Source organism: Oncorhynchus nerka, linkage group LG12, assembly GCF_034236695.1.
Source record: "Oncorhynchus nerka isolate Pitt River linkage group LG12, Oner_Uvic_2.0, whole genome shotgun sequence".
Taxonomy (NCBI): Eukaryota; Metazoa; Chordata; class Actinopteri; order Salmoniformes; family Salmonidae; genus Oncorhynchus; species Oncorhynchus nerka.
In genome coordinates, this window is record NC_088407.1 from 40,232,914 (window position 1) to 40,259,844 (window position 26,931).

Here is a 26,931-nt window from a genome sequence, read left to right on the forward strand (position 1 = left end):
CCTAGACTGGGCTTCTGTGTCTGTCATCACTCTTTGACCAGAGTGCAGTCTGGTATCTGTTTACTCCCAGTGGCCTATCCACACATTAGAGAGCACCAGACTCCATTTAAATAATGTAACTTATTTTGAACGAAAGCCTGGAAGGAGTAAGTCACTCAGCCCTATGCTGTTCCTGCTTCTATTGCCTATTCTCATTGTTCTTGGTTTACAGTAGTGATGGACAGCTGGAGGCATTTTGAAAACATGTTTTCAAACAATTGTTTTTCACAAGTGTGAACTCTGCATTCATTCAATACGTTGGAATACAAAAGAAGCCATCCACCCATGATGGGCTATTAGCAGCACAATAGACTCTTGCCAAGAAGGAGATCAAGAAGGAGGGTAAAGGAGGGTAGGGGGATTATTGTATTTAAATACACTGCACAGTAGCCTAATAAACATGCCTTTTTTTAATCAAATTCAATAACATATTTCTAACACGGTAGATGCTGTGTTTTTGGTTGATGGCCAATATTAAAAACAGTCAAATGTATTCACAAATTCAATCGCTTTAGCTGACATGTTTATTTATTCATTGTTTAATTATTTAAGGCTCCTTTCCCTTCTCTGTGCTGGAGTTCTTTTAAGAATACAAAATAAGCCTTTCACCTTTGATGGGCTATAGCAGGATAATAGACCGTTGCTGGGTTTAGGGACTTTAAATGTATTCATGGGTGTTTGCGATAAATGTATTCATGGGGTTTGCGAGGCATGTCACTTCTCCCATCTCTTTTGCATAGCCCACCAAATACACTGTTTTCTAACCACATCTGGATGGATCCATTACGAATTACTATGGGACTAAATATCACTCTATAACAGAAATATTGGAATAAAGTAGGCTAATGAAGGCAACAAATTGTTGTTCACTGAAACTCCCAAAGTCATCCAATTGTTATAATATGATTAGAAGCAATAGCCTACCCGTGTGTGGTCAACTATTTCAGCACTGTTTTGTGCTGCTCTGAGACAATCATGGGAACTGGTCTTGATAAATCAATGAGATTTTTATTTTCACTGAATCTCCATTTGGGTGTTGGTCCATTAGGGTGTGGAAATGTTAGGATAATTTTGCTCTTCACTTGCAGTCACTCCCGACCATTCACGCCGTACAGCGCCATATTGTCCTAGTGGAAACCCTGAGGACTACATAGGCTACTGTAAAATGCATTTTAATTTTTTCGTGGAACAGAATCACCATAATATTATTGAAATTAATGAATCAAATTTTTAAAATATATATATCATATAGTCTGTTCTAACAAAAGAAGGTTTTACAGTCTCTAGTACAGCCCATATTAAAAACAGCCAAATGCACTCCTGAATTCAATCGCTTTAGCTGACATGTTGAGGTTCATTCATTGTTTAAATATTCAAGGTTCTCTTTGTTATTTCATTTTATAACTAAAATACTTTTATGTATTTAAAGACATGGATGACTTGTATGCTGTGTGATGACATGCACAAATGAATGAATGATTGATTGATATACTGTATATTGAAGTTGGCCTGTATGCCAATAAGTACGTTCCTCTAAAACAGCTACAGAAAACAAGTCTCTTAGGCCTACAGCTCCATGTCATGTCAATAACTTAGCTTCTCAAAGATGCCTTCTCACCCCGCAAGCTGTGCTGCAGTATGACGCAACTTTTAAAGGGATAACTACTGTAGTACTCTACACCTTAGAGACTGCTGCCCTATGTACATAGTCATTGAACACTGGTTACTTTTATAATGTTTAAATACTATTTTATTCACTTCATATGTATATACTGTATTCTGGTCATGGCTCATCCTACATAACTACTGCTGTACACACCTTTTCTATTAATATACTGTTCATACTGTTTAACTCATTTCCTGCAATTCTATCCATTTTGCCATGGTATTTTGTACTGTGTATTTAAATACTGTGTTCTCGACATAGCTCATTCTAATATTTCTACTACTGTACATTGCATTTTAGTTACACTATTTATACACACACCACATGTTTATTTATAGACTGGATTCTTGACATAGCTCACTGTAATATATCTACTGCTGTACATATCATTCTTAATATATCTTGTGTAAATTAATCCGGTGTATGTACGTATAGATTGCATTTGGATTACTGTTACTGTGGTATTTGGGTTGTTAATTGGATTCGTTCTGACATTTCTTGATTTGTTTTGTGTGTGTACTTGTTTGACATTTTACTGCATTGTTAGAAACTAGTAACACAAGCATTTCGCTGCACCCGCTATAACATCTGCTAAACTGTGTGCACAACCAATGAAGTTTGATTTGATTGTCTTAATCTTCAGAAACAAGAGTTTTCCTTCTGTGGAGGTCGAGTGATTCTGTGATCACTTGGCACATTATGAAGTGAGACACTTATTTTGGGTGCAGGGGGCTAGCAGCAAGAGGGGTTGGTAGTGGGGTATTGCAAACCATGCTTCCCAAGATGTCCCCTATTAGAGGAATGTATGGATGAAAATCTGATTTTAATCATACAGTCAGATAAGTTGGGAAAACTGAAAGGTTGATATACAGCGCACACTAATTGTGGTTGAATTTGCTGGATTTGTCAGATTTGCCATTCAGTGGGTACAACACAAAATAACTTTACTTGGAAAATAAAATGTAAGTACTTCGCTCTAATTTGGCATTTCTGATAGCACACACTATATCAACATTACCAGAATGATCTGGTGTTTTTTAGGCGTTACGGTACAGACAGTAGGTTGCAATAGTGCATGGTTTCCCTTGATCAATTGATCTGCATCTGTTGAGAGGTTTTGTACCTTTGAGCCATACATACCAAACCCAGAGAGGCTGTGAAGTCATGTATACTTACAGGAGGTCCTGAAAAAGAATAAACACAAAAGGGCTAAAGTTAATACAATTTTTCAGAGGTCCAACATAAACAGTATATTCAAATGTCACTCAGATTCATATCCCCTCTAGCATGACGATTAAAAAAAAAAATTCCGCTGCTCTGTTGTTCGCTACATACTTTTGTCTGAGACTGCCATCATTGAAGTAGTTTGTGGTGAAGAGGGGCACGAGGGACGTTGTACAAAACAAAGTCATCAGCAATTGGGTCGTCTTTAACCAATCAAAGTATCAAAACCAATGACGGATTTTCAAACCGCCATGTGTGTTCTAGCTCTGGCTCAACCCATCGGTTTCTGGACCAATCAGACATCCCTGAATGTGTTCGCATTCAGTGAAGGGTCGGGGAGGTACTCAGATACAGACTCATTAAGAAACTAACGTCTGTGGGCATGGCATAGCGTTTGGCCAGAGCAAGGAGTGTGGGTAGCCAGGCAATATCCCCTCAGTACATAAGCAGATGTACAGGAAACACTTCCACAGATAACCCAAAATAGCTTAAATATACACATTAATTTAAGTTCTGCATACCGGAAGTTGAAATATAAAAGACAGACAAGACATACCCAGTTTCAATACCCACTACATCAAGGCATTATATTTCTGCATAACTGCAAAATCATAGCTTTATTTTTCCCCGAGGCATATAACCCTGTGACAAAATACTTATCCGTAGTATCTACTTTCAACACTGTGGGCCAACAATGACAGGGGCTTGGGTGGTCACATGACTTACTTTTGGAGGTGTCTCATGATTTCATTGCTTCAAGCGTTTGTAAGCTTGTTAAATGTCCCCCTTTTTGCGAGGTGATACTTTATTTCTCAAATCACTTCTTCTCAAAGGGATCTGCACTATAGCACTTCAGGCTTCACTTCAGAACCCTACAAATCATTATTGGTCTTCGGCTCTTATTAGGGGAGCCCAGCTAAAAAAAACGGTGGGATTTTTTTTTATAAGCCTTTTTTCACTGGTCTTCCTTGTGACTGAGGTTAAGTATAAAGCGTTCCGGCTGCAATTCAATGACATTGTTTTATCGATCGACTTATGTTATGGCTTTTTTTGTAAAAGGCGGTATGTTGTTGTTACGGTTTTCTTCCGTCGAAAGAGAGTCGGACCAAAATGCAGCGTGGTTAGTTAGATACATCTTTAATGAAGAAAAAACACGAACAATACAAAAACAACAAACGAAATGTGAAAACCTATACAGCCTATCTGGTGACAACTAACACAGAGACAGGAACCATCACCCACGAAATACTCAAAGAATATGGCTGCCTAAATATGGTTCCCAATCAGAGACAACGATAATCACCTGACTCTGATTGAGAACCGCCTCAGGCAGCCATAGACTATGCTAGACACCCCACAAAACCCCAAGACAAAAACGCACCACAAAAACCCATGTCACACCCTGGCCTGACTAAATAAATGAAGACAAACCTACTATACTTCGACCAGGGCGTGACAGAACCTCCCCCCTAAGGTGCGGACTCCCGGACGTACATCAAAACAATAGGGAGGGGAAGCTCGGGACTGAGGGGAAGCTCGGCACTGAGGGGAAGCTCGGCACTGAGGGGAAGCTCGGCACTGAGGGGAAGCTCGGCACTGAGGGGAAGCTCAACACTGAGGGGAAGCTCAACACTGAGGGGAAGCTCAACACTGAGGGGAAGCTCAGCACTGAGAGGAAGCCCAGCACTGAGAGGAAGCTCAGCACTGAGAGGATGCTCAGGCAGGTAGTTGGATCCGGCAAATCCTGGCTGGCTGGCGGATCTGGAAGAGTCTGGTTGACTGGCGTATCTGGAAGAATCTGGTCGACTGGCAGATCTGGAAGAGTCTGGTTGACTGGCAGATCTGGAAGAGTCTGGCTGACTGGCAGATCTGGAAGAGTCTGGCTGACTGGCGGATCTAGCTGCTCTGGCTGCTCCATGCAGACTGGCAGCTCTGGCTGCTTCATGCAGACTGGCAGCTCTGGCTGCTCCATGCAGACTGGCAGCTCTGGCTGCTCCATGCAGACTGGCAGCTTTGGCTGCTCCATGCAGACTGGCAGCTCTGGCTGCTCCATGCAGACTGGCAGCTCAGGCTGCTCCATGCAGACTGACAGCTCAGGCTGCTCCATGCAGACTGGCAGCTCAGGCTGCTCCATGCAGGCTGGCAGCTCAGGCTGCTCCATGCAGGCTGGCAGCTCTGGCTGCGCTGAACAGGCAGGAGACTCCAGCAGCGCTGTAGAGGAGGAAGGCTCTGGCAGCGCTGAACAGGCGGGAGACTCCGGCAGCACAGGAGAGGAGGAAGGCTCTGGCTGCGCTAAACAGGCGGGAGACTCCAGCAGCGCTGTAGAGGAGGAAGGCTCTGGCTGCGCTGAACAGGCGGGAGACTCCGGCAGCGCTGGAGAGGAGGAAGGCTCTGATAGCGCTAGACAGGTGAGGCGCACTGAAGGCCTGGTGCGTGGTGCTGGCACTGGTGGTACTGGGCCGAGGACACGCACAGGAAGCCTGGTGCGGGGAGCTGCCACCGGAGGACTGGTGTGTGGAGGTGGCACTGGATAGACCGGACCGTGCAGGCGAACTGGAGCTCTTGAGCACCGAGCCTGCCCAACCTTACCTGGCTCGATGCCCACTCTAGCCCGGCCAATACGAAGAGCTGGTATGTACCGCACCGGGCTATGCACCCGCACTGGAGACACCGTGCGCTCCATAGCATAACACGGTGCCTGCCCGGTCTCTTTAGCCCCCCGGTAAGCACAGGAAGTTTGCGCAGGTCTCCTACCTGGCGTAGCCATACTCCCTGTGAGCCCCCCCCCAATAAATATTTGGGGCTGACTCTCGGGCTTCCATCCACGTCGCCGTGCTGCCTCTTCATACCAGCGCCTCTCCGCTTTCGCCGCCTCCAGTTCTTCTTTGGGGCGTCGATATTCACCAGGCTGTGCCCAGGGTCCTTTTCCGTCCAATATCTCCTCCCAAGTCCAGAAGTCCTGTGATCGCTGCTCCTCACGATAAACAGGGGGAGTTGGCTCAGGTCTGAACCCTGACTCTGCCACACTCTCCCTGAACCACCCCCCAATACATTTTTGGGGCTGGCTTTCGGGCTTCCTTGCCAACTGTGTTCCCTCGTATCGTCGGCTCCTCTCTCCGGCTGCCTCTTCTCTCCTAAGTGCCTCCACCTGTTCCCATGGGAGGCGATCTCTTCCAGCCAGTATCTCCTCCCAAGTGTAACAACCCTTGCCATCGAAAACGTCTTCCCATGTCCATTCCTCCTTTCGCTGCTTCTGCTGTCGCTGCCTGTCACCACGCTGCTTGGTCCTGGTGTGTTGGGTGATTCTGTTACGGTTTTCTTCCGTCGAAAGAGAGTCGAACCAAAATGCAGCGTGGTTAGTTCGATACATCTTTAATGAAGAAAAAACACGAACAATACAAAAACAACAAACGGAATGTGAAAACCTATACAGCCTATCTTTTTTTTTTTTTTTTTTTTTTATAAAAATAGTTTATTATCTTCAATACCATTCATTCTTTACAACTCATAATTTACATACATACACAAATAATGGTATTTTAAACTAATTAAACTAAAACATAAACCACAAACAAAACCTCAGGGGAGCATCTTCCCTCCCCGTTACCCTACAAAAATACCTCTCCCTATCTCCCCGTCCCTAATCTATCCTCTTACAAATCTAAATGACACCCAGCCCTAAACCCCCCTTCCACCTCTCCCGAGCAGCATGCTGCCCCCACTTCCTCTCCTCCCTCTTCATCCTCCCCCTCAAATCTCCTTCCACCCTCCTCACTATCCCTTCCACCCCCAATCTCTCCCTGTCTTCACCATGTTCTGCCTTGCTTCCCACAGCCCCCGTTTAAAGAGACTCATGAGAAGCCAGAGCAGAAACCTGTCCCTATCCGTCCCTCTCGCTCTCCCTACACCCCCTCTCTAACCTGGCCCACGTCAATACAAAATCCCCTTTACCAAACCTAACAACACCCGTGCCCTAGCCCATACTACTCCGGCAAAGGCACAGTCCCAAAAGACATGGCGCACAGTCTCCTCCCTGCCACAAGAGGATCTTAGACAGGTGGGGGATTGCACCAAATTATACCGGTACAAGATGGAACGTACCGGCAAACACTTATGAAGGCTCAACCAATTCAGGTCCTTGAGCCTGTTATCCAGACCCCGCGCCTGCACTCCCTCCCAGACCACTTCCGAGATGCCCACTACAGGCGCCGGACTCCCTGCCCTTCTGACCTCCTCGTACAGGTGCCTGTGATCTAAACCTACTCGGGCAACTTCAACCTCAGGGTGCGCACGCAGCCACTTGGCCACATGACCAAAGTGCCACGGCAGCTGTTCCGCCCGAGGACCCGTGTTAGACCACACCATTATGCTTCTCGCCTGATACGAGAAAAACACCCGCAGGAGGTAACCGGACGGGTGTATCACTGGCTGAGCAAGCTCCGTTAACAAGAAGGAAACAAAAATTGAGTCCAGCTTGAGGGGGAAATGTGGTACCCCCCTACCTCCCTCCCCGATGGGACAGATCATGCGTGCCCTGGCGACCCACTCGCACCTGCCACTCCACATAAACTGAAACACAAGCCTCACTAGAGGCCTCCTCAGACAAGCTGGCAATGGGTAGATGTATGCCAAATACAAAAGAGACGGCAACACATCCACCTTTAGGACCAGGACTTTGCCCATAAAAGACAAATACCTAGCTTTCCACATTGCTAGCTTCCTCTGTACCACTGCGATACGCATGTTCCAGTTTAGCGTCGCTGAGCCGGAGGTCTCAAAATGGACCCCGAGAATCCTCAGGGCCCCCTCACAGAGAGATAACCCCCCAGGCACATCCGTTCTACCGCGCCATCTTCCGAAAAACTTGACTGAAGACTTTGCATGGTTCAGAACTGCTCCCGACGCTCGGGTGAAATCCCCAAAGATGGCAAGGGACCTTGTCAGGCACGAGTCCTTGCACAACAGCAAGGAAGTGTCGTCGGCGTACTGCGTCATCTTAACACGCAGCCCACCACTTCCAGGGATCAGCAAACCTTCCACCCCTGTGTCTGCCCTAATGGCAGCCCCCAGAGGCTCCATGTACAGAACGAAGAGGAGAGCCGAGAGTGGGCACCCTGCCTGACCCCAGACGAGAGGTCAAAAACATCACCCAAGTGACTATTTACACTAACTCGGCACCCCGCTCCGACATATAATGTACGAATCCATCCTATAAACTTCTCCCCAAATCCTAATCGACCTAACACTCTGAATAAAAAGGATCTATTCACGCGATCGAAGGCTTTCGCCTGATCTAGCGCTGCTACCATTAAAGGCAGACCTCTATCTTCAACCCAAGCGATGGAGTCCCTGATTAACTGTAGGTTCCATCGAATAGAGCGGCCCTCTACCCCGCACGTCTGATCCTCATGAACGACGTAGGGAAGGGCTGTGCGCAACCGGTCTGCTAAAACCTTTGCAAGTAGCTTGTAATCTACACACAGCATGGTCAACGGCCGCCAGTTGCCAAGGTCTGTTACTTCCCCTTCTTATATAAAAGTGACAGCACACCAACAGCCATTGATCCCCCCGGGACCCCCGTCTCAAGGATGGCCTTCAAGACTTCGAGGACCACTGGTCCAAGTATACCCCAAAACTTGAGATAAAACTCAGCCGGCAGCCCATCTATCCCAGGCACCTTCCCTTTTCCCATCCTCCTAAGAGCGCTCTCAACCTCTTCTAGTGAGATCTGGGCCTCCATCACTTCTCTAATGTCCTCCGGCAACCGCCTGGACAAGTGTTCTAAAAACACATTTCCCTGCTCTACATCTATTTCCCTTTCCTTAAATAAACCTTGAAATGATCAGTTGTCACCCTGACCATATCCTCTGGTTCTCTAACTATACTACCATTTTCTTCCATAACACCATGCATTACCTTCCTACTCTGTCTTGCCCTAACCAACTTAAAGAACATAGCAGAACAAGTCTCATTATGTTCTAGAAAGCCACTATGCGCTCGCTCAAGGAAAGCTCGAGCCTTCCGCTCCTGCAACTCCCTGAGCTGCGCCTTTAGGGTTGCGGATCTCTCCCAGTCAAACGACCCGCCGAGGTTGCCTGCCTCGTATTCGAGTTCAATTAACCTCTGGATACGATCCACCTCCCTCCTCTCCTCCCTTTTTTTCCTCTTGCAATACCCTATTATAAAAGCCCTAATCCTCACCTTAACTAATTCCCACCACTCTAACACCCCCTCGCACATGGACCGGAGGCCCTCAAGCCTCCAAAAGAAACCATAAAACCCGTCAACAAAAGCCTGCTCCTCCAGCACATCCCGATCTAGCTTCCAGTACCCTCTACCAAAGAGGCAGACTGGCGACCCCACCTGCAGGAGCACCCCGTCGTGATCCGAAAAGAAAACAGGCAACAGCCGCCCAGACAACTTACCCAAAGACCTGGGTACAAAAATATAGTCGAGCCTCCGCTCAACCCCCTGGAGTTACGCCATGTAGGACCGTCCATTTTCGGAGTAGTGTGCAGACCACCATCTACCAGACCATGGCAAGCCATTAGCCTGGCAATGGCGCCCGCACTGCTATCCCCCTCTTCCTAAATCTGTATTAAAATCCCCCTATCACTAATTTCCTATTTGTGACACACAGGGGCGTCAGACAGTCCACCATCTCCCTTCTGTCTGCCACCACCTGTGGCCCATACACCACCACTAATCTAAATTTACAATCCCTTATCGTGACATCCACCCCTATAACCCTCCCCTGCATTACCACGAAAGAATCCTCCACTTTTACCTCCCTGTGCCCACACAAAATCCCTACCCCGATGAGTGCACCCCCAACACCCCAAACCGACTCCCCCTTGTCCCACTCCCTCTTAAACCTAATAACATCCCCTCCATCCCTCAGGTGAACCTCCTGTAAAAACAAAATCAAACCCCACACCCTCCAAATAACTAAAAACCGCCCTCCTCTTAACAAAATCCCTTAAACCCCTTACATTTAAACTAACAAAAGTAAAATTAGACTCCATGAAAAATAAATACATGTAATACACTCAAATTCTAAACCCAGACAGAAAAAAACATAAAACAGGAGACTCACCCGATGCTCCCCTGCTCCATATCTACCGGTGAGAACACCATCCGTAATCCCGACATTCCCCCTCTTCCTCCATCACACCCTCCCAGGATGCAGGAATAGTGTTTGGCTCCGGAGTGCCCTGCACCCTGGGTCTACCCCCACAATCCTCCCCTCCCCAGTGTTGCAGCTGGTTTGGAAAAAAATTGGGGAGGCTGAGTCCCCAAACAAAAACTCCCCACCTCCTCTTGTACCCAGTCCTGAGTCTTGTTATGTGTGTCCCCACCCAACAGAAGTTGAGGGCCTGGGGAAACCAGCAGCAACCCAGAGGTTTCTCCCGCCCCCATCACTCTCTTGGCCATCCCTTCCCCCTCACTGTCGGCCAATCGCCCCCTCCTCTTCATACTCTTCTTTGGTGATGGCGGCAGTGAAGAGATACCACCCTCCCCCTGCCAGCTCCTCCACCATACCCCTCATCTCTTCCACCATGGCACTTTCCCCCAGTCCACTTTCTCTTCCACCGTCTCCTTCTCCACCACTCCTCCCTCGCTTTCTTCTCTCTCATGCTCCTCCACTCGGTTGCCTTCTTCCGCCGCTTTTTCTGGTTCTCCTACTCCCGTGCCTTCCGTTTCCTTCTCTCTTCCATCCGCCGCTTCTGGCTCCTCCTCCTTCCTTGTGGCCTTCCCCTCTGGACCTGATCTCTGGTCATGAGGCGTGCTTCCTTCCCCTCCTCTTCTTCCCCCATCCCCCGCTCCTGCTCCCCCAGCAGCAGACGCATATGACCTCTGACGGGCCGGGCACCCCCTCCACAGGTGTGCTGACGAGCCACACCCATGGCACGTCTTAGGCTTGTCACAATCCCTCGCCTCGTGATCCTCAGATGCACAAAATCTGCATTTTCTTGCACTGCATGAGGCGAATATGTGACCATAGGCCATACAGCGTCTGCAAAATGGGGGCTGACGTGCATAATAAAACGTCCCCTGTCAGCCCCTAGGGAGAACATAGCAGGAGGATGGAGGTAGCCACCATGTCCCCTTGGGTCCTCTCTGAGGAGGGCCTGGAAGCCTCTCCTCCCATTCCAAAACCCAAGGGAGTCTTTGAGGTGCCTTGCTGAGGAGACGTTATCCATGTATCTCCCCAGAAAAGCCCTCACCTCTTCGTCCTTAACGTAAGGGTTGTAAATGTTTACAGTTACAACCCTAAAGTTATTCTTCGCCAGGCTTGTTATTTCGTAGTGGCACATCGGCCTCTCACCTCCCACTGCTCTTGCCCTTCTCAGGATATCATCGTGTTTTTCCTCTGTATATAGTGCAACGTCGTATGCTCCCTCCAACGAGTTGCCTTGGAAACAAAACACGTCCTTCACCGTCAGCTTTAGAATCCCCATCAATATTATCCTTCCAAAGGATTCCCGTCCTAAAGGCTCAAACTCCTTTTCCTTCCAAGCAAACCGAATCGTGTTGGCCAGCCCAATCCCAGGGACCGACCTTGTTGATGTATTTAGCACCATCTCCGCAAGGAGAATGGCGCTCGTTCTCTTCTCTTCCAAAACAATTGAAAAGAAAAAAACCAAGTGACTGAGCCTATCTGGTGCAAACAAACACAGAGACAGGAACAATCACCCACGAAATTCTCAAAGAATATGGCTGCCATAAATATGGTTCCCAATCAGAGACAACGATAATCACCTGACTCTGATTGAGACCTGCCTCAGGCTATGCTAGACTATGCTAGACACCCCACAAAACCCCAAAAACAAAAACGCACTACAAAAACCCATGTCACACCCTGGCCTGACCAAATAAATGAAGACAAACATACTATACTTCAACCAGGGCGTGACAGTTGTTGACTTGGTTCTTGGTTGTAATTCCAGCATTAATGTTCAGTCTGCAGTTCAAACAACAATGAGGGATGAACATGAGAAACATAACCATATTCTACATGAATCAATGGCTGTACATAATTCAATTTCACTCGGAACTGAGATTGAAATCACTAAAATACAATTTTACGTCATTTTTCCACCATGACCCATCTACTTTCCCAAGTGTGGGTCTCAAACTTGTAAAACACGTAATGTAATACCTGATACCGGAATTGTGACATTAATATTCGGAGTCAATTTTTGACCACTGCAATTATTAATATATATATATATATATATATATACAGTGCCTTGCTAAAGTATTCGGCCCCCTTGAACTTTGCGACCTTTTGCCACATTTCAGGCTTCAAACATAAAGATATAAAACTGATTTTTTTTGTGAAGAATCAACAACAAGTGGGACACAATCATGAAGTGGAACGACATTTATTGGATATTTCAAACTTTTTTAACAAATCAAAAACTGAAAAATTGGGCGTGCAAAATTATTCAGCCCCCTTAAGTTAATATAAAAATATATTAAGAAAAGCATACACATTTATCAACATATAGAGGTCTCTGATCATGACTCTGAACTGACCCAGGGGGACCATCTAATTTCAGAGAGCTCTGTATGGTGTACACAACTCTGTGGAAACAGAAGGGTTCTCCAAGAATTGCTATGCTTTATCTTGGCCAGGTCGCAGTTGCAAATGAGAACTTGTTCTCAACCAGCCTACCTGATTAAATAAAGGTTAAATAAAATAAAATGTAAAAAGCCTGAGACCGGGTTTGGTAATTTGTATGTCTAAAAGTATCAATGATGATAGAGACAGGAATTGTCTCCATACATGCTTTGTAGATAAAGACAAGAAAATGCTGCTCCCTCCTTACATTCAAAGAGGTCCAACGCACTTTTTGATACAAAACACAATGGTGAGCTCTATAAGCATCACCAGTAATGGAAAACAATGGAAAACAGCATCTAGTGCAGGGTTCCCCAACTGTCGGCCCGCGGGTGGTTTTCTGAGCAAAAAACATTTTGTGTGGAATTTTCATTTGTTTAACATAAAAGACTGTAAAAACACCAGGAAATCTGCTCCAAGTGATTTTAATTTAATACATCTGTTTCCAAGTATTCCCATGCATAATAGAGAGACACGTGATCATATAGAAATGTAAGCAAGGTTTGAAATGATTATGTTTTAGTCAAATATTATATCTGTTTGGGCTTCTTGCAGTCAATTTTCAGTCTACAAATCATTTGAAATTATGTTCTGGCCCACCGACCATCCGCTCCAGAAAAAAATTGTCCCGTCATACTAGTCGTACTAATCGTCATACTAGTCATTACAAATGCATTTAAATCTGGATTATAGGACCTAGAAAAAAGCATGCATATTTATTGGTTTGCATTTGGCATTAACTTTAGATTTAATAGTGACCTCTGCATTGCTTGAAAATCTGACTTCAAATGTGAAGAAGCTTGGCCAACTAATGGAGCCGTGGAATACAACGCTGTATCATCTGCATACAAATGAAAATATCGATTTTTGTACAGCATTAACAATGTTATATGTATAGATTGTAAACAGTAGTGGGCTGAGTATCAAACCCTTTATATAACTGAAGGTTGATTTAAATGTATTTAAAAAAAAATGCATTTCACATGGCACCCCAGCCAAACCCTAACGATGCTGGGCCAATTGTGCACCGTCCTATGGGACTCGCAATCACGGTCGGTTATGATACAGCCTGGAATCAAACCAGGGTCTGTAGTGACACCTCTCAAGTGACCCCAAATGACCACTTTAATAACCAAAAGCTCACATATTTTGGGGACATAGATGCGAAGAGTGCATGAAGCCATAAGAGAAGAGCTTACATAAATAGACAGCCCTCCCCCTTTTTTTCGAAACATCAAAAAATGGCAATAACCTTATCCATAATCAAATTATTTAGACAGGTCTCTGAGATGACCAGAATGTCGGGGTTAGTGTCATGCACCCAGACATCCAGAAAGTCAAGTTTAGACATCAGGCTTCACACATTTATTTATATGTAACAATCCAAGCTCTCTGTGAGATTTGAAAACAGTAGGAGTATCAATGTGTCACACAAGAGTCAATAAAACTGGATGAGTTAGCCACAAAAGGCTTCCTGATTGGATTCAAAGTTACAGAGCTAATATAAGAATTCAGGTACATGTGCACAAGATTACTATTGACTTGTAGCCAAACGAATGCTTGAAATAACACTTAAGCATTTTATTTCTGCTGGGTTTCTTTTTGAAAGAAAAAATGGCCAACATGGTACTAAGCGGTCTATTGTTTCAGTCCCTCGGCCTTCAGCTGATGTGGAAAACAGTAAGCAGGTTTTTAATTTTCAAAAAGTCATAGAAGATGAGGTCTTATCTGCACTATCTGCTATAGATTCTAAGAAATCATTAGGCGCTGACAATCTGGATCCATATTTACTCAAGTGTGCGGCACCTATTATTGCTGGTGTAGTGACGCATATTTTTAATCAAACATTTGTTGTAGGAAAGATTCCTAAATCTTGGAAAACAGCTTTTGTTTTACTACTCCTCAAGGGAGGTGATGGTAGTGAATTGGATAATTATCGGCCCAACTCTAAGCTCTCCTATTTGGCTAATATTCTAGAGGCAACTACAAACTTTTTTAACTGTTAACAATACTCTTTCTAGTAATCAATCTGGCTTCAGACCTAAACACAGTACTATTACGGCCACTGTATTGGAAACATTCCACAGACCACAATCAACAGCCTGATCAACTCTATGCGAAGGAGATGTGTCGCGCTGCATAAGGCAAATGGTGGTCACGGAATGGTTTTCTGATCCACACCCCTATCTTTTTTTTAAAGGTATCTGTAAACAACAGATATATATATATATATACACACATCGGGGCAAAAAAGTATTTAGTCAGTCACCAATTGTGAAAGTTATCCCACTTAAAAAGATGAGGCCTGTAATTTTCATCATAGGTACACTTCAACTATGACAGACAAAATGAGAAAACAAATCCAGAAAATCACATTGTAGGATTTTTAATGAATTTATTTTCAAATTACGGTGGAAAATAAGTATTTGGTCAATAACAAGAGTTTATCTCAATACTTTGTTATATACCCTTTGTTGGCAATGACAGAGGTCAAACGTTTTCTGTAAGTCTTCACAAGGTTTTCACACACTGTTGCTGGTATTTTGGCCCATTCCTCCATACAGATCTCCTCTAGAGCAGTGATGTTTTGGGGCTGTTGCTGGGCTACACGGACTTTCAACTCCCTCCAAAGATTTTCTATGGGGTTGAGATCTGGAGACTAGCTAGGCCACTCCAGGACCTTGAAATGCTTCTTACGAAGCCACTCCTTCGTTGCCCGGGCGGTGTGTTTGGGATCATTGTCATGCTGAAAGACCCAGCCACGTTTAATCTTCAATGCCCTTGCTGAAGGAAGGAGGTTTTCACTCAAAATCTCACGATACATGGCCCCATTCATTCTTTCCTTTACACGGATCAGTCGTCCTGGTCCCTTTGCAGAAAAACAGCCCCAAAGCATGATGTTTCCACCCCCATGCTTCACAGTAGGTATGGTGTTCTTTGGATGCAACTCAGCATTCTTTGTCCTCCAAACACGACGAGTTGAGTTTTTACCAAAAAGTTATATTTTGGTTTCATCTGACCATATGACATTCTCCCAATCTTCTTCTGTATCATCCAAATGCTCTCTAGCAAACTTCAGACGGGTCTGGACATGTACTGGCTTAAGCAGGAGGACACGTTTGGCACTGCAGGATTTGAGTCCCTGGCGGCGTAGTGTGTTACTGATGGTAGGCTTTGTTACTTTGGTCCCAGCTCTCTGCAGGTCATTCACTAGGTCCCCCCATTTAGTTCTGGGATTTTTGCTCACCGTTCTTGTGATCATTTTGACCCCACAGGGTGAGATCTTGCGTAGAGCCCCAGATTGAGGGAGATTATCAGTGGTCTTGTATGTCTTCAATTTCCTAATAATTGCTCCCACAGTTAAACCAAGCTGCTTACCTAATGCAGATTCAGTCTTCCCAGCCTGGTGCAGGTCTACAATTTTGTTTCTGGTGTCCTTTGACAGCTCTTTTGTCTTGGCCATAGTGGAGTTTGGAGTGTGACTGTTTGAGGTTGTGTACAGGTGTCTTTTATACTGATAACAAGTTCAAACAGGTGCCATTAATACAGGTAACGAGTGGAGGACAGAGGAGCTTCTTAAAGAAGAAGTTACAGGTCTGTGAGAGCCAGAAATCTTGCTTGTTTGTAGGTGACCAAATACTTTTTTTCCACCATAATTTGCAAATAAATTCATAAAAAAATCCTACAATGTGATTTTCTGGATTCTTTTCCTAATTTTGTCTGTCATAGTTGAAGTGTACCTATGATGAAATTACAGGCCTCTCTCATCTTTTTAAGTGGGAGAACATGCACAATTGGTGGCTGACTAAATACTTTTTTGCCCCACTGTATCTGTATTCCTAGTTATGTGAAATCCATAGATTAGGGCCTAATGAATTTATTTAAATTGACAAATTTCCTTATATGAATTGTACAATTATTGCACATTGCGTTTATATTTTTGCTCAATATATTTATGACTTTTGTACAGTAATCTCCATATGAAAGTCATCATTCTCAGCTACTGGAAAATACATGTTGGGAGGATGAAATCATATATTTATGATATTGATGTACTTACTGTACTGGTCAAATTAACCAGTAACATGTCAGCCAAATCGAACATAAGGGAAGGGTTAATTCCCTCTCATTTACTAACCACAAATTAACTATGGTCCCCTGTATATGCTTCTATATAAATTATATATATATATATTCTATATATATATATATCTGCCTGCACATGAACACTGATACATAACCCATAAGAAGCATGTGATATTCCAAGGGTGCTAAGAACACTTAAAACAATCCATCATGAAAGCAATTCAATCCAGCATGATTATTCACCATTTGTTATCACACACTTCCAAACTGGCAATGCTTGTCATTTGTTTCTATGTGTTTCCCCACACTGTAATTGACAACGGTATTTCACCATGTGACAGTCGCTGGCTTCATTGTTATGCACATGACAGGGGAATTTGTTATTACTCTCTGAAGTGACTGAGGTTATAGTGTGTTACAATGACAGCTGCATGGGCCTAGCCCACTTTAAACATATTTAAATGTACACTTTTTTTTTATTGATGATGAATAATTTAATTTCTATAACTTGTTCAAACTTGATTTTTGGGGGGGGGGGGAATAATTTATGACATTTTCCAGAAGTGGTATATTTTCAAAACTCCTAGTACAAAGGTCAAACTGATAACAGTTCTAATGCCCCATGTCTTATGTTCAGAACCTTTGATTTAGTATTCATTGGAGTAGAACACATCACATTCATGCAAAATATACATTTTTTGGGAAAATGCATGAGGACAATTTAATCCAATTATATTTTTGAAGTGCTGAATAGAAGGAATAGATGATAAATATCATCCATACAATATTTAACTATGTACCAGTATGAACCTTTTTTTAAAGTTTACATCAACCCAATTTTATTTACAGATTTGTTTGTATCCAATGTAAAGTTTGGAGCACGTTGAGAAAAATGTCAGTCTTACCGTTTCAGTATCCGTATATAGTACATACGTAGAAGAAATTGTCCGATATAGGGATATTGCGGCATGTATTGTAAAGCAGAAGCTTATAGTAAAAAGGTATTGGTGTATCCTGGTGTACAGTATGTATTTCCATTTCTGCCCCATGCAACAGTGAACAAGATAAACTTTTCTATGTGACTTGTGACTAACTGTTTAAGTATCATCAGCTAAAACAATCAGTTTACAGTATATCAATGAAATTCAGAGAGTGGAATATACTGTAATTTACCAAAGTATTTCAGCAGTGCATTGTACACTACTCCATAATTTCAAATGGTATTACATAGAGTAAGTGACTCTACACTTTGTCTTATTGTATTGATGCACACTAGCTGATGGGGGAAGATTATGTAGTATTTACAGCCACATCCATCTATTATTGGTTACAGAATTATTTTGATTCAGTAGTTATCAGTTTTGAGCAGTATGATTTAAGTGATAGTTAAATGGATTGTTAACGTATTACAAGAAAATCATATCAAAAGTAATGTGAATATTGCATTGTGAAACACAGATCATTCGATTGAATATGTATGCAAATTGAAAGTGTGACTTGGTGCTGTAAACAATTGACTTTGTGAATGTTTTTAAAGGTAAAGGTACTTAGAGTTTAGAAACATAGCTATTTTGATGACCTGTTTAGATTTTTATACGAAGAGTTGTGAAAATATACCACATACTATATAGCAAAATGCACCAAAGTGATAAAAAAAAAAGTGTTCTGTGTGGGCAGGTATAATGTTATAAATTATGAAACTTCTCAAAGAGCTGTGACATTTTACAGACAAAAAAAAGGAAACCTTCTAAATAACGCAGTCCAATGTTGACCACCCACTAGGTCTGCCTGCAGTCTCAAACTGGTAAATGACATGGAGTTCTTGACACAAACTGTCTAAGTTTCCTTTCCATAGGTTCACTATAAACAAACAGTCAAGTCCTAACGAAGTGTCCCTTTTAGTAGTAATGTTTGGCAAAACACAATTTCGTTTTTTAAATTTGTTCTCCCAATTCAATGGACTTGTATCTCTAGGAAAAACACAACAGGGGGAAAGCTCGTTCCACTTGTCAAGATACTGTAGATCACTGACTTCAATGCATACGGCAGGGTAGCCTAGTGGTTAGAGCGTTGGACTAGTAACCGAAAGGTTGCAAGTTCGAATCCCTGAGCTGACAAGGTACAAATCTGTCGTTCTGCCCCTGAACAGGCAGTTAACCCACTGTTCCTAGGCCGTCATTGAAAATAAGAATTTGTTCTTTAACTGACTTGCCTAGTTAAATAAAATACACATATTTAATTTGTGGGGGGAGAACTACACCTTAAACATGCTTTTAGATACCTACTTTCTTCTACAACCCCCATAAGGCATAGTGCACACAGATTAAATAATGAAAGTTATTTGATACTGGGGAATATTTAGTTCTAAAAAGTAGGTGGTACAGAGCTTTACATTCGGTGGCAATAATGCAGTACAGTATAGGTCTCTGACATCTGTACCAAGGAACTACTTTACCCTGGATTTATCCCAGCAATCTATGAGAAGTACACATGCTTTATTCCCTTTAATCCCTTAAAACAGATGTGACATATGGGAATGTTCCCTGATGATCGAGCTGTCTAGAGGTTTGTGGGCATTACAGAGATTCTGGAAGAGAATGACAGTCCCCCGAGGTCATCTGTGGTTGATGAGATGAGGAAGCAAAATGAAACGTGTCCTCTCTAACCTGCCCATAGGTGACCCACGTGTTGTAGATTTGGCTTGTTCCCGCTGCCCTAACAACAAGCTCCACAGGCAATTTTGGGATTAGGCTATTATCATAACCTAATGGGAGTGATTGTCGTCCTGTTTTGCATTGTCTGCTCTTTAGAGACCGCTGTGCCACTGAGGACACCATGCGCTACACGTGTTAGCTTGTTTCTGGTAGATTTAGCTGCAGGAAGTTACTCTCAGCATTTGCCTGAAAAGTGTTGGTGTTGTACTTTCACACAATATTGACATTTTAAATTGACATTAATAGATGTTTATTGGAAGGGTTGCATTAAACAATGCCGAAGTATCGTCTACAATTGAACTCGGCTGAATTATTGAACCAGCATCTGTGGTCCAATGTCTTCCTTAGATTTCTGTGGTTCTTATGCTAAACCTTAAACACTACCTTACTAAAAACAGGGACCTCATTTTGTCCTCCCATTCAAATTGCTTTTGAGAGCAATACCTTTGGTCCAATGCATGGCCAACATGAAGTCGCAACATAGCAATGTGCAAGGCTTCAATGTCCTTTATTGCTTTTAGCCCTGTGCGTTGCGGTGAGGATGTACGCCTATCATTTATATATTCCCCCTGCTAATTCAAAATAGTATCCTTTCCTAGCACTTCATATCTGTAGGAGTGTCAACACAAACACGTTTCCTCCCAAATAGGCTGGGCCTGGGCTGCTCTGAGGTTGGTGAGTCAGCTCAGGAGAGAGAAAAAAATCTCACTTGGAGGTCCAGCCAACTTGGAATAGATCTGTGAGTGCACACACTTACCAGGTTCGCCATTCCGGCCTCTTCTTCCCCGCTTTCCTGGCGGGCCTGCATAGAGGGAAGCACAACATATTTCTGGTCAGGGCTTCCATTCTTTCTTCAGTTTTCTATTCTATAATTTGCAATTTGCATTTAAATGCCCTCCGGTTCAAACAACCCCAATAGGGTGAGGAGGAGACCGTGTCAAAATATTGTGTTTGGATCTTCTATGCACCTCAAGGATCCCAAGGTTCATTAAGCATTTAGACACAATTTAGAAGCAAACTCAACTGGAAATGGGGACATACTCTCTTGCTGAAAAAGTGATCCTTTTGGTTTCATCTGTTTCTTTTTCGTGGTGTTATTATTAGCTTGGATGCCCTAATTTGTTTTTGCAACAGTCATTTTCAGATTCTGTCTTCTCTTGCGCCTTTCGTGAACAGCATCAATTTGTTAATGCTCAGCCGGAAGAGTAAAACAATTACACGCATTGCTAAGTTTGACATGCTGGGAACTCGACTGCAGTGCTTTCCGGATGACCTCTGGGGATGTTAGAGCCGCTTGCCCAAAATGTAGCTTCTTCATGGGGGAAATGAACATGCTTTGCTATGGGGGGCTGGATGTCAAAACCAGGTTTATCTCAAGGATACTCTGGAAGGCTTATGGTTGTTACAGTATTTAAATACATGTCTTGAAACGTAATTGACTTTTCAACACAGAACTAAAACGGGCCTGCCATAATCCATCATCATCTGAGGAGGTCAAATCTAAACGAACCAAGCAAGACAAACCTCACCGCTCAGTTTTCACTACAGATTTCTATCCAGATCTATACTTTATATACAAACATATGTGGACACGCCTTCAAATTACTGGATTCGGCTATTTCAGCCACACCCGTTGCTGACAGGTATATAAAATCGAGCACACAGCCACGAAACCTATATAGACAAACATTAGCAGTAGAATGGCCTCACTGAAGAGCTCAATGACTTTCAACGTGGCACCGTCATAGGATGCCACCTTTCCAACAAGTCAGTTCGTCAAATATCTGCCCGGATGGAGCTGCCCCGGTGAACTGTCATTGATGTTATTGTGACATGGAAATGTCTAGGAGCAACAACAGCCACACAAGCTAACAGAACGGAATCGCTGAGTGCTGAAGCGCGTACATCGTGTGTCCTCAGTTGCAACACTCACTACTGAGTTCCAAACGTCCTCCGGAAGCAACGTCAGCACAAGAACTGTTCATTGGGAGCTTCATGTAATGGGTTTCCATGGCCGAGCAGCCACACACAAGCCTAAGATATACCATGCGCAAAACCAAGCGCCGGCTGGAGAGGTGTAAAGCATGCCGCCATTCGACTCTGGAGCAGTGGAAACGCGTTCTCTGGAGTGATGAATCACGCTTCACCACCTGGCAGTCTGACAGACTAGGTTTGGCGGATGCCAGGAGAACACTACCTGTCTGAATGCATAGTGCCAACTGTAAAGTTTTGTTGAGGAGGATTAATGGTCTGAGGATGTTTACCATGGTTTGGGCAAGGCTCCTTAGTTCCAGTGAAGGGTTATCTTAACTTTACAGCATACAATGACATTCTAGACGATTCTGTGCTTCCAACTTTGTGACAACAGTTTCCTGTTTCAGCATGACAACGCCCCCATGCATAAAACGAGGTCCATACAGAAATGGTTTATCGAGATCGGTGTGGAAGATCTTGACTGGCCTGCACAGAGCCCGGCCTCAACCCAATTGAACACCTTTGGGATGAATTGTAACGCCGACTGCGAGAGGCCTAATCGCCCAACATCAGTGCACGAACTCACTCATACACTTGTGGTTGAATGGAAGCAAGTCCCCACAGCAATGTTCCAACATCTAGTGGAAAGCCTTCCTGGAAGAGCGGAGGCTGTTATAGCAGCAAAGGGGGGACCAACTCCACATTAATGCCAATGATTTTGGAAAGAAATGTTCGATGAGCAGGTGTCCACATACTTTTGGCTATGTAGTGTACTTTCAGACAGCAACAGTGTGAAACAGTATTGTAAATTCCCTTTTGAGCACTGTTCTGACAAACACAGTGTTTTATAAGGCCTCCTGAGTTGCGCAGCGGTCTAAGGCACTGTATCGCAGTGCTTGAGGCATCACTACAGCCCCTGGTTCGATCCCAGGCTGTGTCACAGCCGGCCGGGACTGGGAGACCCATGAGGCGGCACACAATTGTCCCAGCGTTGTCCGGGTTAGGGGAGGGTTTGGCCGGCCAGGATTTCCTTGTCCCATTGCGCTCTAGCGACTTCTTGTGGCGGGCCGGGGACCTGTAAGCTGACTGGTTGCCAGATGGTGTTTACTCTGATAAAAATTGGTGCGGCTGGCTTCCCGGGTGCGGCTTGGCAGGGTCGTGTTTCGGAGGATGCATGGCTCTCGACCTTCGCCTCTTCCGAGTCCGTACAGGAGTTGCAGCGATGGGACAAGACTGTAACTACCAAATCAGGGAGAAAAAGGGGGTAAAAGTATGAAAAAAGCATGAATGACCAACCTGTTTAAAATACTTACTGTTAGTATGACATCCACGATTTCAATATCTACCATGAATTGCATGTGCAGGACAACTACTGGTAAATGGAGTAGAGTGAACTTGAGCCAATGTCAAACAACTTCATTAATAACAGAGGCGGTCATTTGTATTCAGGTCAATGTAAATAATTACCATGAGAGACAAAACTGCAATAAGGGAGCCATTGTATTAATTTCTGTGACAGTAATATGTTGTGACCAGGTAAAAACAAAAAGAAATCCAGATTTCCCCGAAATCCCAGTTGGACGTATCCCAGAATCAATGGAGAATAAGCAGAAATCCAGAATCCTTCAACCAGGATTACTGGAAAACAAGAGAATTTATTGAAAGTTCCTGGAATTTGCAACCCTAGTTGTGGAAGAGATGGTGTGAAGCCATCAACAACCATTGCAGTATCTCAAATATCCGTTGGAATGAGCCGACTTATACTCACACATTTGCTGCCTTTTCAAGAAAGTGTATGGTAAGAAAATATGTAATTACGTTGCAGCAAATAATTAGCTTTGTTCAAAACAACAAATTTCTCGAGTAGCCAATAATTCATTTTTTTCTGCAATGGTTATGATAACCTTTTATGGCCATGTTCAGTTCATATTCCCGAAGTACCCATTCAACAAATTAACATGCACACTTCAAATAGTCTGGGTAGCCATTTGATCACATGTTCAGGAGTCTTATGGCTTGGGGGTAAAAGCTGTTGAGAAGCCTTTTGTTCCTAGACTTGGCCGCTAGCCATGCGGTAGCAGGTAGAACAGTCTATGACAGGGGTGGCTGGGGTCTTTGACAATTTTTAGGGCCTTCCTCTGACAAAGCCTGGTTTAAAGGTCCTGGATGGCAGGCAGCTGTAGAACCGTTTGAGGACCCATGCCAAAATGTCAGTCTCCCGAGGGGGAGTAGGTTTTGTCGTGCCCACTTCATGACTGTCATGGTGTACTTGGACCATGTTAGTTTGTTGGTGATGTGAACACCAAGGAACTTGAAGCTCTCAACCTGCTCCACTGTCGATGAGAATGGGAGCGTGCTCAGTCCTCTTTTTGCTATAGTTCACAATCATCTCCTTTCTCTTGATTACACTGAGGGATAGGTTGTTGTTCTGGCACCACCCATCCAGGTCACTGACCTCCTCCCTATAGGCTGTATCATCGTTGTTCGTGATCAGGCATACTACTGTTGTGTCGTCTGACAACTTAATGATGGTGTTGGAGTCATGCCAGGCCATGCAGTTGTGGGTGAACAGGGAGTACAGGAGGGAACTGAGCACGCACCCCTGAGGGGCTCCAGTGATGAGGATCAGCGTGGCAGATGTGTTGCTACCTATCTTCAACATCCTGGGGGCGGCCCGTCCGGAAGTCCAGGATCCAGTAGCAGAGGGAGGTGTTTAGTCCCAGGGTCCTTAGCTTATTGATGATCTTTGAGGGCACTATGGTGTTGAACACTGAGCTGTAGTCAATGAATAGCATTCTCACGTAGGTGTTCCTTTTGTCCAGGTGGGAAAGGGTAGGGTTACCCCCTACCCCTGATGTCCTCCACTTTGGAGTGGGTCCAAGGGGCCCAATTCTTCACCTAACTGGACCTACGAAATGCTTACAATCTGGTGAGAATCTGAGAGGGAGATGAGTGGAAGACTGCCTTTAACACCCCTAGTGGCCACTATGAATATTTAGTCATGTCCTTTGGATTATCGAGCTCACCGGCAGTCTTTCAAGCATTGGTCAGTGACATCCTGAGGGAGGGATATGTTGAATCGGTTCATTTTTCTTTGTCTCAACGACATCTTGATCTTCAAGCAAATCAGCCATTATCTGTAAACCCATTGTCTGTAAATTTGTGAATTTGGAATTTTTATAACACCCAAAACAGTTTTTTCCTGCATTCTAGAGTAATAATCATTATGCTTAATTCTATATAAAAAAAATTGAGTCTATTTTTCTGCATATCTAAGCATACTCCTTGTCTGTATCCTCCTGATTGGTGTTTTTTTTTATTTATAAACTACATTTGCTACTCTCCATCTCTGCTAAAATCTGGGGAAAAGATTGAACGGAATGTGAGTCTTATTTAGTTATTGCTTGCTTTTCTACCAACCTTGCCAGTAGGCAAGCCAGCTAAGATGGCAAATCAAGCTAGATACTCTAACATGATAACCTGAAATAGATTTTTGGTAGATAGCTAGCTCAGATTGGGAACCTAAAGCCAACTTCATAAAACCGGCTAGTTGTATTACAGGAAAAATAAAGATTCACTAGAAGTTGACAATTTCCATCAAGTCATTTAGAGGCTGGGAGAGGGGCAAGCAGTCGACTGGCAGACCAGGGTAAATTAAACCACCGTTTCTTTCAAATAAAAAGCCTGCATAGGTAAAATGCTTATTAAAAGCAACAACTTGCGTAGACAGGGAAGGAAAGGAATTTCCACGCCAGGGTGCATTAACTGTTTCCCAAAATGTCTACAGATCACCAGCAGTCTAAGAACTTAGAAAGGAGCGAGATTTTCCATCTATTTTTCAATTGCCCGAAGAGCTGCACATTTCCAACCTTGACCCAAGCCTGATTTGTTCTATATTTGTCTGCCACAGAGATGAAAAATATTCAAAGTAATCACACCCTTTGACCCTGCGGTAAAAATGTTTACTCAATGTCCTGAATACAAAGCGTTATGTTTGTGGCAAATCCAAAAACACATCACTGAGTACAACTCTTTACATTTTCATACATGGCGGTGACTGCATCATGTTATTGGTATGCTTGTCTTCGCCAAGGATCAGGGTGTTTTTTTAATAAAAAGAAACAGAATAGAGAAAAGCACAGGCAAAATCCTACATGAAAAAAATGGTTCAGTCTGCTTTCCAGACATTGGGAGACAAATTCACCTTTCAGCAGGACAATAACCTAAAATACAAGGCCAAATATATACTGGAGTTGTTCACCAAGGGTGACATTGAATGTTCAGGAGTGGCTTAGTTACAGCTTTGACTTAAATTGTCTTAAATCTATGGCTTGACTTGAAAATGGCTGTCTGGCAATGATCACCAACCAACTTGACAGAGCTTGAAGAATTAAAAAAAAAGAATATTGGGCAAATATTGTACAATTCAGGTGTGCAAAGCTCTTACAGACGTACCCAAAATAACTCACCAGTGTAATCACTGCCAGGTGATTCTAACATGTGTTGACTCAGGGGTGTGAATACTGATGTAAATGAGATATGTCTGAATATATACTTTTTAGAATAATAGTGAATACATCAAAACTACGAAATTACACATATGGAATGATGTACTAAAAGTGTAAAGCAAATTATTCAAAGTAGCTACCCTTTGCCTTGATGGCAGCTTTGCACACTCTTGGCATTCTCACAACCAGCTTCACGAGGTAGTCACCTGGAATGCATTTCAATTAACAGGTGTGCCATCTTAAAAGTTAATTTGTGGAATTTCTTTCTTTCTTAATGCGTTTCAGCCAATCAGTTGTGTGGTACACAGACCATAGCCATATTTGGCAAGTCCATATTATGGCAAGAACAGCTCAAATAAACACAGAGAAATGACAGTCCATCATTACTTAAAGACATTAAGGTTAGTCAATACGGGAAATTTCAAGAACTCTCAAAAATCATCAAGAGCTATGATGAAACTGGCTCTCATGAGGACCGCCACGGGAAAGGAAGACCCAGGTTTACCTCTGCTGCAGAAGGTAAGTTCATTAGAGTTTACCAGCCTCAGAAATTGCAGTCCAAATAAATGCTTCACAGAGTTCAAGCAACAGACACATCTCAACATCATCTGTTCAGAGGAGACTGTGTGAATCAGGCTTTCATGGTCAAATTGCTGCGAATAAACCACTATTAAAGGACACCAATAAGAAGAGACTTTCTTCCCACCATAAAGCATAGAGGAGGAGGTGTGATGGTGACACTGTCAGTGATTTATTTAGAATTCAAGGCACACTTGACCAGCATGGCTACAACAGCATTCTGCAGGGATACACCATCCCATCTGGTTAGTGCTTAGTGGGACTATCATTTGTCTTTCAGCAAGGCAATGACCTAAAACACACCTGCATGCTGTGTAAGGGCTATTTGACCAAGGAGAGTGATGGAGTGCTGCATCAGATAACCTGGCCACAGTCACCGGACCTCAACCCAATTGAGATGGTTTGGGATGAGTTGGATCGCAGAGTAAAGGAAAAGCAGCCAACAAGTGCTCAGCATATGTGAGAGCTCCTTCAAGGCTGTTGGAAAAGCATTACAGGTGAAACTGGTTAAGA

The 26,931-nt window shown here is 43.6% G+C and overlaps 1 long non-coding RNA gene across 1 annotated transcript in view; it reads right to left on the reverse strand.

Moving 5' to 3' along the window:
- Positions 1–20,113: 20,113 nt before the first annotated feature.
- Positions 20,114–26,931, reverse strand: part of LOC135574174 (uncharacterized) — a 158,441-nt gene continuing 151,623 nt past the window's right edge. The window contains exon 3 of the long non-coding RNA XR_010465199.1: positions 20,114–20,159. This is a non-coding gene — a long non-coding RNA (uncharacterized LOC135574174). The remainder of the gene's footprint in view (positions 20,160–26,931) is intronic.